A 14,355-nucleotide genomic window follows, 5' to 3' on the forward strand; every position below is an offset into this window, starting at 1 on the left:
CCTGCTTTTTAGGTGGGTGCTTTATTCCACTAACACACTTGCTTGTCTTCCTTCTGCCTCCTTTCCCTTCCTCTCCCTTCCATTCCCTTCCTCCTTCATTTCCTACCTACTTTCTGTCTTTCCTTCCTTCTATCATATCTTTCCCTGCTTTCTTGTTTTCTAAAAAGTGCCTGTAAAACAACTCTTCTGTACTTGATGCTTGTGATATTAGGATGTGACACAATGAGAGAGAAATTGCTGTTACTCATATTAAGCTTGTATTGTAACTTGGAGGTAAAGGGACATGGGGAGAGTGGTGGATCCTTCAGTCATATTTGAGTTGATATTTAGAGAACGACTCTGACCATCCAAAGTGTGTGTGTGTGTGTGTGTGTGTGTGTGTGTGTGTGGAGAGAGAGAGAGAGAGAGAGAGAGAGAGAGAGATTGATTAGGATGGCTACTCATGAAAATGGAACAGCATGAACAAAGTCTTTAAAATTACACGGAGCTTTGTGTTTTTCCCCCCACAAAATACTAATAGTAGGCGTTTGGAGTCCAAGAAGAAAATAAGAAAGAATATGAGTTAACTTTGGAGAAATAGATCATGTAAGATTACTGATTTTTTAAAACAACATAGGCCATCGTTGGATTTAAAATTTTATATGTCCTGAACCCTTCCTTGGGAATCTAGCTTGGGAAAAAGCCAATATAGTTTCATATACTGTCCTCAATACCAAAAAATAAAATGAAGAAAACCAAATAAATCAATAATTAGATTATCAATAAATAATAATGGAGGCACACACTGATTTCAAAGCACAGTCGGTATAACATCTGTTACATTTAAGTCATTTAAATCACAGATGGCTTAAACACATATTACGCTAAACTCCATCTTAAATATGCAAATTTAGCATATCTCTAGTGGAGCTAGAGTTAGAAGCTAGGGGTACTGTTGTGTTTTTCAGGTAATTATAACAGGCAGCTAAGGTCAAACCCCACTGCCCAGGGAAGAGGCAAGCTCCTTGCTAACTGGGAGGCTGTCCCCTTTATTCAAATGAGTTCAGTCTGTGGGGCCTGGTGAAAAAGGGTTCCTTCTAGTCAGAAGAACCAGGAGCCTGCAACTCCTCCTGGTAGGAAGTTTATACAGAAAACAGAGGCATCAGATGACACCTGTACCACGGAGCGCGGGATGCGGTCCCCACCGCCTGCTCACCTTGCTCCCTTTCTGAAATGTGAGGCATCCGACCTGCCCACCCACCCAAGCCTGCGGACTCCCTGAGCACCATTCACAGTGCAGACTGCCTCTCCGGGGAGGAAAGGAAGAAGGATTCTGGGAGCCTGATCTTTTCTGGGGGGGTGAGTGTGGTGGGGGAGGTGAGGGTCTTTGGAGTGAGGGTGTATATATGTCCTTTGAAAAGTAACAAGAGGCCGAGACCGGTTTGGCTCAGTGGATAGAGCGTTGGTCTGCGGACTGAAAGGTGTCCCAGGTTCGATTCTGGTCAAGGGCATGTACATTGGTTGCTGGCATGATGCCTGTAGGGAGTGTGCAGGAGGCAACTGATGGATGTTTCTTTCTCATCTATGTTTCTAGCTCTCTATCCTTCTCCCTTCCTCTCTGTAAAAAGTCAATAATATATATATATATATATATATATATATATATATATATATATATATATATATATATATATTTAAAAGTAACAAGAGATATTTCAACTTGAAGTCTGAACAAGTAACACAAGAAAAAAGAAAAAAGAAAAAACAACAGAAGAAAAACAGAGAGAAAAACAAAGTATACACAGATAAAACAAAACAAACAAAAAGAAACCAGAACCACAGACAGTGTGGAAATAGTTAACCTTGTGAACTGATTAGATTTACCAACCAGGAGGCAAGTCCGGAGAAGGATGACTAGGACTCCACAAGCACAAACCTCTCATAATTGACGCATTCCCCACAAAGCTTTGAGAGCAGACCCGTGACATGTATGTGACACATGCCTCCGCGCAGTGTCTGGCACTGCCCTCCCCCTAACACCTCCATGTTACCTAAGCCATCGTTTCCTTCCCCACCAGGATTTGGTGACTGTTTCCTTGGATCCCGTTTCCTGTAGGGACTTCACTCCAGTGTCCCTTCTTCATATTGGGAGCCTTTTTAATTAAAGATCCTCCGTTGAGCCTGCAGAAAAGACCCAGCTTAGCCATAAACTTGACTTTTCATTTCCTGTGTTTAAATACTCCTGGGATCTCTCATGCTCACCTCTGAAGCAATTTGCATCTACTTGGCTAATTTATTTTGGCAACTTCCTGTGTTTAAATATTCTTGGGATCTCTCAGACTCAACTGTAAAGCAATTTGCATCTACCTGACTAAGCTATTGGCTACACTGGAGGCATAGGGGAGGAAGGGGTGTGGACATGCCCTGCCTCATTTGTTTAAGGGTTCCTCATGAAAGCAGCAGTTGCCCAGGGAGTTAGATCTGGAGAAGGAGTCACTGACCTTAAATAGGGCAGTGTGGCTTGTAACCCCACTGAAAGCAGCAGAAAACACCAAGACACAAGGTAAGCACCCTTGTAGGCTTGCTGATGTCACCCAGCCAGTGTGGTTCAGTAGTTGAGCACTGACCTATGAACCAGGAGGTAAAGGTTCGATTCCCAGTCAGGGCACATGCCCAGATTATGGGCTCTATCCTCAATGGGAGGTGTGCAGGGGGGCAGCCAATCAATGATTCTCTCTCACCATTGATGTTTCTATCTCTCCCTCTCCTTCTCACTCCCCCTCTGAAATCAATAACGGTATGTATTTTTTTTTAAAAAGACACAATCCCATGCTTCCCCTTGTATGTTAAGTATCAGATTCTCAGTGGAATGTTTACCGCTGGTATTATGAAGATTCAATATTGTAAGAGGAGAGGCAATGTTTGAAAAGTGTGCCCTTGGTACTTCTGTAAATCCATCCATTTTTATCAGGAGGAACATCTTGGTGTCCTGTGACCGACTTAAACATGCCCTTCATATGTGCTCTCTGTAAGTTTAGCAAAGCAGTAAGCTTTAGGCTCACAGTCTCAGACAACTAATGATATCCATTTAATATTTAATAATTTGTTCTTGGTTTACTCCATATCATGTTTACTCCATTTTTAAATAGATGTTAAGTGTATATCATTTGTCATAGTGGTGTAACATTTATTTTAAAAATAAGTTTGCTTCAGTTAAATATTAGTCAATGGGAGAGGAATATCAAACAACTAATAGTTTAGATGACCATGACTATGGGGAGGTGAAGGAACCGCTGAATCCTGATTACCATGCCAGGTCAGAGTGGAGATTCTATACACTGATTTCACATTAGAATCACCCAGGGAACTTTAAACATACATACAGATTGTAACACACCATCCCAGACCAATCAAATTAAAACCTCTAGGGAGTGGAGCCTGGACATTGACATTGATTTTTTTTCTCCCAAAGCCCTTCGAGTGATTTTAATGTGCAGCCTGTGTTGGTAGCCACTGGGTTGGAGATGCTGATGCTAAAGAATGAAGAGTATACCCCCTCCTACACACACACACACACACACACACACACACACACACACACAACATGCACACGAAGATAGCCACAAATAAATAGACTCCATGACACAATCCCACAAAAGAAATATACTACTTTTTTTTTAAATAAAAAAGCTTTCTTGTTGAAGGAATAATAAATTATAATTCAAAATAAATGATTCTCCCTTGCTCTGCGGATACAAATGCCTGGATGTCAGAACATATCCTTCTGGGACTGAGCTCAGGTTCAGCCATTAGCTTCATTTGTCACCTTGGGCTAGCCACTTGACTTTTCCCTGCACCAATTTCCATTTTCATAAAATAAAAAGAAGAAAGGGTGTTTGACATGGATGATCCCTAAAGACCCCTTTCAGCTGAAAATTGTCATGGTTCGTTATTTTAAATGGAAATGACCAAGACGATTAGTTTCCTTCTTGTGTGGGCATTAATGACGATAATCAAACACAAAATCAGAGGTGTGGGATATGCAGTTTTCTTTTCCTTTTATTCTATTGCAGAGAGGTTCTGAAAACTAATTTTTCTCTCCCTGAGCTGACAGTTCAGCCAGCAGGCAACCTTTTTAAAGCCCGCTCAAAGCAAAGAAGCTGGCTCACGTATGCACAGAGAAGACATGGCTGACCTAGTAATGAGGACTGTGCAAAATCACATTGATTTTCTATTTTGACCTCCCTTTCCATTTAACCATTTGTCAATACGGAAGAGAGAAAGCTGTAGAATGCAATTTTTCAGCAACTGGAGAAAACGCAACTTGTCCAGGAGAAGGAAGTCAAAATACAATTTTGACATGTACGTGGAGCTCTAAGCAAAGCTTTTCTCAAGTTTTATGCTGAGTATAAATGTGTGGGCTCGAACAAGTTTTCTACATCCAAGTCGTCCCAAAAGATTGACTGTCCTTGCCTTCACCTTAAGCCTCCTCGCCCACCCTAGGCGCCCATTTATGGTTTTTTGCCCTTTCCTAACTCCCAAATGTCTTTCATGACAATCTAGGGGTCAGTTCTGTAAAGTATTCAATAAAGATCCCAATAAAACCTGCATCCCTAGTCAGGGCTTAGCATCCCTCAGTGCCTAGAACCATATAACTACTGATAGCCAAGTATTTATATCACTGTTTGATGATTATGATGTCTATTGTCTCACTTGTGAGATTACAAGATTTTTAAGGGCATGGACGTGGCCTCTGTCATTTTCATCTATCTGTCCAGGTGCTGACACAGTGCCTGACAGTGGAGATTTGGGAAATGATAAAGAATGCTTAGTCCTTACAGAATGCATTCCTCTAAGATAAGTCCTCAAACATCCTGGGCTCAAAAAACTCTTTATTTCTTCTTTGGAAAGAGTATATTTACTTGACAATGCACTTATAATTGATCCTCAAATCCATACTCGATTCCTAAATATAGAATTTGCTTTCCCTGGCCCCAGAATTGAGAAATGTGAACGAAAACAAAACAACAACAATAAAAAAGGGGGGAGGTTCTACGGAAAGTAACTTCACAGGGTGATCTGAATATAAATTCATAACTGGGCAGGTGCTAGTGGGTAGTCATACCCCAAGCATAGAACCTCTTTAGGAAAAGACTTATCTTTGCCTTAAGCAAGCCCTGAACATTGTTCTTTGTGCATATAGGTTAATACACTTTTGAAATAAGCACACTCACCCTCAGAAAAGTATAAAATCTAGTTAACTATCCTGTAATCCAATCCCTACTTTGCTTTCTCACACCCCACCTTTACTAATCTTTCTTAATTCCAAGTGCATACACAAAATTGCAAACTTATCAATCTCCAAAGCATTTGAAATCCTGCTTCCTGACAGCTGGCATCAGTTTTGGCTCAAATCAAGTCTTATAAAAAATATTCACAGGTTTGGATGTGTCTTATATCAACAGAAGCAATGGCCAACAGGTAGCATATTATGGGCCAAAACTGATCAATTGGTTGGGCCTCACCAGAGTACTGAGTTGGAAAGGATTCTGAAAGTATATTAAGGCCAACCAACGGCTTCTTGGTCATGTACAATATTCACCAGGGGTTCTGAGAAGTTTGACAGCAAATAGGCTTTGTGTTGGTAAAAGTTGACCACTTTAATGAAGTACGAACAGAATTCAAATAGCAGAGATGTATGAATAGAAGCTTGGGCAAGCATTTTTAGAAGTAGGCCAGCTACAAATAAAGCATTCCAATAGTCTGAGTTACTATTTGAGTCTACTGATATTTATATACAGTGATGTACTGCTATTTGAATCAATTCTTTCAACTGCATTTTGCCATTATGAAGTGTGTGTGTGTGTGTGTGTGTAGGTGTTCCATTCGGCTAAGGTGGTTAGAAGACAAGGCAAAGTATTTATTCCCTAAATAGATGATGTACTTGTAGTATGGTAGGACCACTTAGAAAGCTAATGTGATATTTTGACATAAAAATATATCTGCTAGAGTCTTCTTCTCCATGTAGGGGTCAGTAAACTACAGATGAAGATGCTCTGCACAAATCCATGCACAGGTGAAGTACTTCTGGGTGGCCTGCAGGGATAGGGCCAAAACCCACAGTCCTGCACTGCTTGTAGCTCCTACCTGTCACTCCCGTTCATCCAGGCCCCACTGTGCCTGCTGAGGACTCATGCCGAATCACTCCTAATTGAGAGATGCTCTCTCTGCCATGGTAGCACTCACCAGCCATGAGCCCTGCATCTGGCACCCTGACAAGGGGAGTGGCCTGCAGGATTGGGCTGAAACTGGCTCTCTGATGTCCCCCATGGGGTCCTGGATAGAGAAAAAGATCAAGCCATGCTGAGGGACCCCACCAATGAAAAATCAGGCCAGGGAGGGACTGCAGGAGGGCTCCAAAGCATGCCTGGACCATCTCGCTCAGTCCTGACCTGCCAGATCCCAGCAGCAAGCTAACCTACCTAACACAGCACCTACTCTCTGGTGCTCAGTGCACATCATAGCGACTGGTCGACCAGATGACTGTCATCCCCCTGGTGGTCAGTGCAAGTCATAGTGAGCGGTTGAGCAGCCTTAGCATATCATTAGCATATTACTCTTTGATTGGTTGTTCAATTGTTCTGTCATTCAGTCTACTTGCATATTATCCTTTTATTATATACGCATCTATAGTAATAAAAGGGTAATTGCTAATTAGGGCAGATGTCTTCTGGATGTCTGGATCAGACATCCATCCAGACAAAGTCACAGAGGCTGCCAGGACCCAGGACCAGGCAGCCATGAGCACAGGCATCTTTGAGCCCCAGTGGCTGTGAGGCCTGAGCTTAGGCCTTGCAACCATTGTGGCTGGCAGTGGCAGCAACAGTAGGGTGATGGGGGTGGTGCCTTCCCATGATCAGCTTGGTTGCCTCCTGCAGAGGAGGCAGATCAGGCTGAGGGACGCCTCCTAGTGCACAAATTTTTTTGCACAGGGCCTCTACTCTATATTATAAAAACACAGTGGCCCTAATGCCATAACAACCAAAGACAAGTCAACAGGAGGCTGTGTACACAGCGAGGCGCATGTGGTTGGGCGGGGACTTAACTGTGGGTCCCATAGAATGGCGGGAATTGACTCTGGGTCTCCAGATGTAGCAGGACTTGGGGGAATCTCATGGCTTGGCAGGGTCTGGGGTCCTGGGTCTCGCGTGATATCATGCTCTGGGTCACTAGTATATATGATGATTTCCTAAACCCATCAAAATAAATATGGAATAGTATTTACATCCCTCTAAAATTTAAGAATCTCTCTTTTACATGTTTATTTATAGATAGGGCTGTATGTTTCAGAGTTTTGGAAGTGATCTTTTCCGTTTGAACCAGAATTTATTCTAATCCTAAATAATTTTCCTCAGCTATGATATTGACCTACTTTAGACAAAAACAGTATGCAGGGCAGAAAATTCTGGTTTGGTTGCATCTAAGAATGGAAAATGCAGTAAGTGTAGCATGAATTGAAAATGTGGATTTTAAAAAATGTCAATGAAGAGTAGAGATAAAAGAAATACTATACTTCCCACCCCCCATGTTCATATACATATTATAGATACATAATAGCTCAACGTGTATTTTTTTTGTTTTTGTTTTTTTTTAAAGCACATTTTGCTGCCTTCCTATAAGAAATTGTCCCCAACCTCATCTCAGTAGCTAACCACGGAAAGATTAATTAATCCTAGGTATGCAGCTCAAATGCATACTAACTGAATACAGCCCTGTGCCCAGCACCCAGACAAAGGACATTATACATAACTCTTCCATTCATTAAATTTCAGCATTAACCACTATCCTGAATTCTAACCATATACAATCATTGTACCTGTTTGTATGTTTATTATAAATGAAATTATGCACTATTTCTCATTTGCACCCAAGTTCTTTTAGTCATGACTGTGTTTGCGAGATTGATTGATATTGTTACATGAGTGCAGTGAATATTGTGATATACCACCCATACCCAGAAAACCCTTCCAGAAATAAAAGGATTCATGATCCAAGCAGGCGGGAGTGTTGTCAGCCAACTGAGAAAAGGCAGCTCACCTATCATGTTGGCCATTCTCCAGGTGGCCAACATCCAATGGCTGCTCCATATCCCTTTACTTAGGGCCAGCCCTCTTCCTCCAGTTCTAGACATCACTGCTGGACCATTCTTTCCTTAAACTCTTTGCAGTATTGACCAGAGAATCAGTAGGAACTGGCACAAAGTTTGACCTCATATCTAATTCTGCTTCCTCTCTTTGCTCTCCTCACATGCTGAGCTGGGCAGCACCTCTAATACCAACCTGTGAGTATGCAGTTGTCTTTTGTTCACCCTCTGGAGTGTTCCAGTCTGTACTATTGATGGGCATGCGAGTGTTTCCAATATTTATAATTATAGATAATGCTTCTATGAACATTGTAGTAAATGTGTTTTGGTAAATAAATTCATGAATTTCATTGAGTGGAAATTCATTGAGTGGCTCTTGAGTCTATATATTTTCAGCTTTTCAATGTATCTGTGTTAAGATCTGATATTATGCTTATAAATGATAGACTTCCCTCTACTCAAAAGAAAAAGGAGGCAACTTTTAAATTGTAAATGAGTTGTGTTGGATTGAAACACATTTCATATATACTTTAATTTTTAAAAGCTTTCCTAATGGACCACAGGGATATGTATTCCGAGTGTAAGGTGAGAAGATAGGATTGTCCTTTACCTCCGATATAAAAATGAATGCCAGCTAGGGGAAATGGAAGTCAAGAAGAAGCACTTAAATGCCTGGGGCTAAGTTTTAGAGTGTGTCCAAAGTATGGTCTGTCTTTTGAAAAATGTCATAAAAATAAGCTAAAAGAAGGTCTATGCAAAAGGAGGTGTTGAGTGCACAGTAAGCTGTGGGATTTCAGGATGTCCTAAGCCACGGTGACATTGGTGGAGTGGTGGGGAGAGCATCCTTGCATTACAGTGAATGCATCATGAACATCTTGAAGTAGAAGAGTGGTAGGAATATAGCTCTGTTATTTATCCCACAGAAGGAGCGGGGCCCATTTACTAGTGTGATCAAACAACAAAGAAACTAAAGAAAACAGGACTCTAATAAAACAAGAGTTATGCAGGGCCATGTTCTGAGTTATGCAGCCAATTTTTTTTTCAAGATCTCCTATGTTTATTTTTTTAATTCTTTATTGATTAAGGTATTACATTTGTATCCTTATCCACGCACCCCCTCCCCCACTCATACCATCACCACCCCTCTGTTTTCTGTGTCCATTGGTAGGCTTATATGCATGCATACAAGTCCTTTGGTTGATCTCTCCCCCCTAGCCCCACCCAACCCTTCTTTTTAAAAATCTACTTTTAGAGTTGGAAAGGTCAATTTTGTATTATAAGTTAAACCACACTATACCTTTATTTTAATATGAACCTTTTTCAGAATGAAGAAAAATGAACACTGTTCATATGATTAAGATAGCAATTTCCTGGCACATCTTTCTAAGAATTAATTAATAAGGGCTAGTCTACCCATTTAAAGAAGATTCCCATGTAGATTAATTTCCCCTATCAAAGATATGACTTTTATATTGTATATAGGGTTTCACTTCTGTGATAGAATACTTGTCAGAGCCCACATTGGTTACATCTTCTGTAATCAACTTTTTGATCTCCTGGAGATTGTGGTTTGTTTGTTTACTCATTTGATTTTAATTATTTTTTTAAAAAATATACATTTTTATTGATTTCAGGAAGAAAGGAAGAGGGAAAGAGAGAGATAGAAACATCAAGGATGAAAGAGAATCATTGATCGGCTGCCTCCTACATGTTTTTTACTGGGGATTGAACCCATAAGCCAGATATGTGCCCTTGACTGAAATTGAAGCTGGGACCCTTCCAAGTGCGGGCGTATGCTCTATCCATTGAGCCAAACCAGCTAGGGTTCTTTTCTTTTTCTTAAAGAAAAGAAAATAGACACTTTATCCTTTTGATATAAGGCAAGAGTCCCAATGGACTAATAACCATTAGAAAACACTGGCAATTCTGGCATTTCAAGTAAAATGGTGTATATATTTTTCAGTTTCTATATTTTTTTCTGTTCCAATCTTCCATTGCAAAACAACAGGAACTAACAACACTGGGCCTGTGAGTGTAATCTGGCAGCCAGTGCCTCCTGGATGTAAGTGGGATAGAGAAGAGAATAGACTTACTTACCTATCCCTTAAAAAGAAACTCAGGATTATTTGAGCTAATATTCCAGTGTGGAATAGAAGTTTATAGCATGCTCACAGTTTAAGGTAAGTTTTATAGTATAGTTGCATTTGTCATTAAATGGCACATCAGACTAGTGTGTGAAGCTGAGCACTCCTAGGGAAGATTAAAAATTACCTATAGATTTGCCCAGTGGCCAACAAGTTGCACAATAGATCATCACATTGATTATTTATCATGCTTTTTATTAAGGCCTGTTCCAGATATGTTTTTGCTAGGTCCTGGGGATACAAATATGAGTGCCTTGTTCCAGTAACTCAAAGTCTAATACTAATATCTTTGTACAAAATCCGCTGAATTTATTGGAAGATATAGACTGTTAAGAGTGAGATGCTCTATCCTCTGAAATATAAATGAACTCAAAGATTTGTTGTACATAAAATACTTAGGTAGCTGCTCATATTGGATACATGCCACCCCATATTACAACTACATTTACTATCGATATCATAGGTATAATGCCAACCTCCTGAGCTCACCATAAAAAGTGGGGTTCACAGAGATTTTAATGGTAATATTTTGAAAACATAGATATTTTCTACTTCAACTTTCTCATCAGGAATAGTAAGGGTTTTAGTAGTACCCTCGGGGTAACAGAATTATTATTGTTATTTTTATCAATGGTAGCAACCAGAATTATCTACTATAAACACACAGTATATGTATTTGTGTATATGTCATTCTGTGTGGGACACACACACACACACACACAGGGGCATATGTATTTGTATCTTCTTTGTCTAATGAACATTATAGCATTTTGACATGAAAATTTTCCCATATAATTTACAAAATATTCATAATTGTTATGGTTAATGACTATATTTACTAATTGCCACATTATTTAACTATTCTTCTGAATCTGAAAAATGGGTTATATATATATTTTAAAAATAGAGATAATGTACCAGGAATGTATTTTATAGACTTGAAAAGAATTTCCTATACTTCAAATGATAATAGTAGAATTATTGAGTCAGATGTAGGATTGCTTTAAGATGTCACCTGACAAACTTACTTTCTAAAAGGGCTGCACTTTCATCAGCAATTGTCAGTTCATGGGAATGGCCATATTCAGCATTCATAAGGTGCGGCCACTTTGAGATGATTAATAAATAAAACAGTATTTCATTTTTGGTTATAGTGTTTTTTTAAGTTTATTTAAACCCTTACACCAACAAGTTACCATATTTTAAATGTCTAGTATTTTTTTTTTCTATAATTTCCACTGTAGCATACATGAACAAGTATACTTTGTCACGATTGTTTTATTTAGCATCACTAGTGTTAGAGCATCTTACATATGGCTATGTAATGTTTGTATATCTATTTTATCTATCCTACCTATTCTATCTATCTATCTATCTATCTATCTATCTATTATCTATCTATTTATTTTATCTATCCTACCTATCCTACATATCTATCCATCTATCCATCTGTCCATCCATCCATCCATCCATCCATCCTTCTATTCATCTATCATATCCGCCCCCCCCCAAACACACACACACACACACACACACACACACACACACACACACACACTGAGTTCGTTTTGAATTTCTTCTTTAATGAATAAGCTCTACATCTCTGTGAAGGCTTCAAAATAACTAAACAATTTCTTAGTCTCACATTGAGGGAAAGAGCGTATGCCCCATCTCCTTGAATCCAGGTTGGCTTTCCCTGCCTCAGCCCATAAAATCCATCTGGATGAATTCCAAACCAACATCATAAAAAAGTCAGATAGTTCTCACTTTGCTCACTGTAACACTTGGTCTGACAGATGACAGGTGGCCAAGTAGAGAATCCAACTGCACTGAGAATGCCCTGCCAGAGACAACCTACAGGTCCTTTGCTTAGGAGGACCACCTGAGTGCATCCTTTAGCCATCACAGCTCAGGGATTAGACTTGAGTGAAGAAGCACCATGAAAATGGATGCACAGTCCCTGTTGTTCCAGCCCCGGCAGTTGAGTCACCCACAGTCATTTGAGGACACATTGACGCAGAGAAAAGTCAACCTCATAGCCCCCTTGCCAAATGTCTGACTCAGAGAATCAGTGAGTTAATCAACCTGTTGTTTAAGACAACTAAATGTGGGCTAATCTGTTTATGGAACAATGTCTTAACTTCCTTATTTATACTGGGACCTTCAAACTATTTCTAACTCAATGCTATCCTAAGCATCTTCTCTTGAAATAAATGTTCCCACTTTTATATAACCCCTAAATGATAAACCTACACCAAAGTCCTTCTAATAATTTCCAAATATAAAAAAGTGGTCCTAGAACATTCCACTGCCAGAAGAAGCAAATAAAAGGAAATACCATCCAAGTTCTAATCCATTAGTAAATATCTCCTAATAAGTATTGTGCAGCCTAATTAGATGATTTCCCATTTGTAATTCTCCTCCTTAGGGAGGAGCTAATAGAAAAAGAGGACCTGAAGGAAATCTGGTCACAAAAGACAAAAATGAAAAGTCTACAACAATACAAAATAGACACAGAGGAGTTGGTTAGCAAGCCCTGCCAACTATTAAAAGGAAAAAATAAAAATAAAAATAAAAAAACACTTAATTGAGACTGGCTGATGTGGCTCAGTGGCTGAGCATTGACCTATGAACCAGGAGGTCACAGTTTGATCCCCAGTCAGGGAGCATGCCTAGGTTGCAGACTCTATCCCCATTACAGTATTTGCAGGAGGAAGCCAACCAATGATTCTCTCTCACCACTGATGTTTCTATCTCTCTCTCTCCCTCGCCCTTCCTCTCTGAAATAAATATAAATATATATTTTTTAAAATAAATGAAAAATTAAAAAAACACTGATTTTATGATTGTGGTCTAGGCACTCCCATGTCCTGGTATAATAAGTTTGGAGTGGTTATAGAATGGGACACAGAGCAGGGTCATTCATCAAATGACAGAATTGACAAAGCACATTTTTAAATCTCATTCTATATGTCCGTTCAGTCAGCATTGTGTCCTGAAGTTCACAGGGCAAGCTGTATACACGATAATGACTCTATCAAGTCCGTGGAGTGCCATGTTTCAGACACAGGTGGGAACACAGGTGATATTTTATCCAGAAAGCTTCCAGTTCAGTTCCCTCAGGATGTAGATACTGCACCGACTTTTCAAACGTGAGTGCTCTATCTTACTGTCCCTTGATGTGTGTCATTCTCTGTGCTCACACTCCAGGATGCCAGGGTGACAAGGATGTATCTCATCTGTGGAGGTAATTGCATAGCTCATTCCAGCCAGTCTACTATGGGATTTCAAAGTCATTTTTCCTGGCGATCTATTATAACCATATCAGTAACTGTCGATAATCATTTAGCATATGAACACTTGAATCAAAGCAATAATTACTTGTCATTTGCCCACTAACATCGCATGTGGTTAGTGTCTTTAGCTGGTGACATTTCCATCTGCTACAGAGAAAATAAACCGAAGTCAAAGAGATAATAAACTGAAACCCGTTTCTTATGTTTTGGGATGCTGATACATCAAATAGCTTGAATGGGAAGGCAAGACTCTCACATTTAATCTCTAATTTAGTGAGTTAACTCCAAATGTGTTATGAGTGATGCCTATAACACAGGTAAGTTGCAGTTTAGGCTAAATCTGAAACTTCGAATTTGCCCCTGAGTCATGTGATAAAGAGATCTGTTATTGGAGGCAAAGGTAAAACCCACACCGCAAAGTCTAAATAAACAGACCCACATATGTAAGGTGTATTCCAACAACTGCATCGCTTTATTATCAACTTTGAGTGTTGACTTAACGACAGTCTTAATGGTGTTAATTTGGGAACAAAATGAATGTGCAATGAACAGAGCTGGGACAGATTTCAAGGAGTAGTACTAGTACTAGTATCCCAGGTAAGTCCACTTAATCTTTCTGGATGGACTCTTCTATATAATGAGGAAAAGTAAGTATTCAGCCTATTTTTAAACTAAATAATAAATTAAAAAAAAAAAACACAGTTGTAAAGCTGCTCCCATATAATCTACGATAGAACTGTGAAGTCTGGAGCCCACAGTAAATCAGAGGAGATACATTCAATCATAAAAATAA

The sequence above is a fragment of the Pipistrellus hanaki genome, assembly GCF_964339955.1.
Source record: "Pipistrellus hanaki genome assembly, chromosome: 15".
NCBI lineage: Eukaryota > Metazoa > Chordata > Mammalia > Chiroptera > Vespertilionidae > Pipistrellus > Pipistrellus hanaki.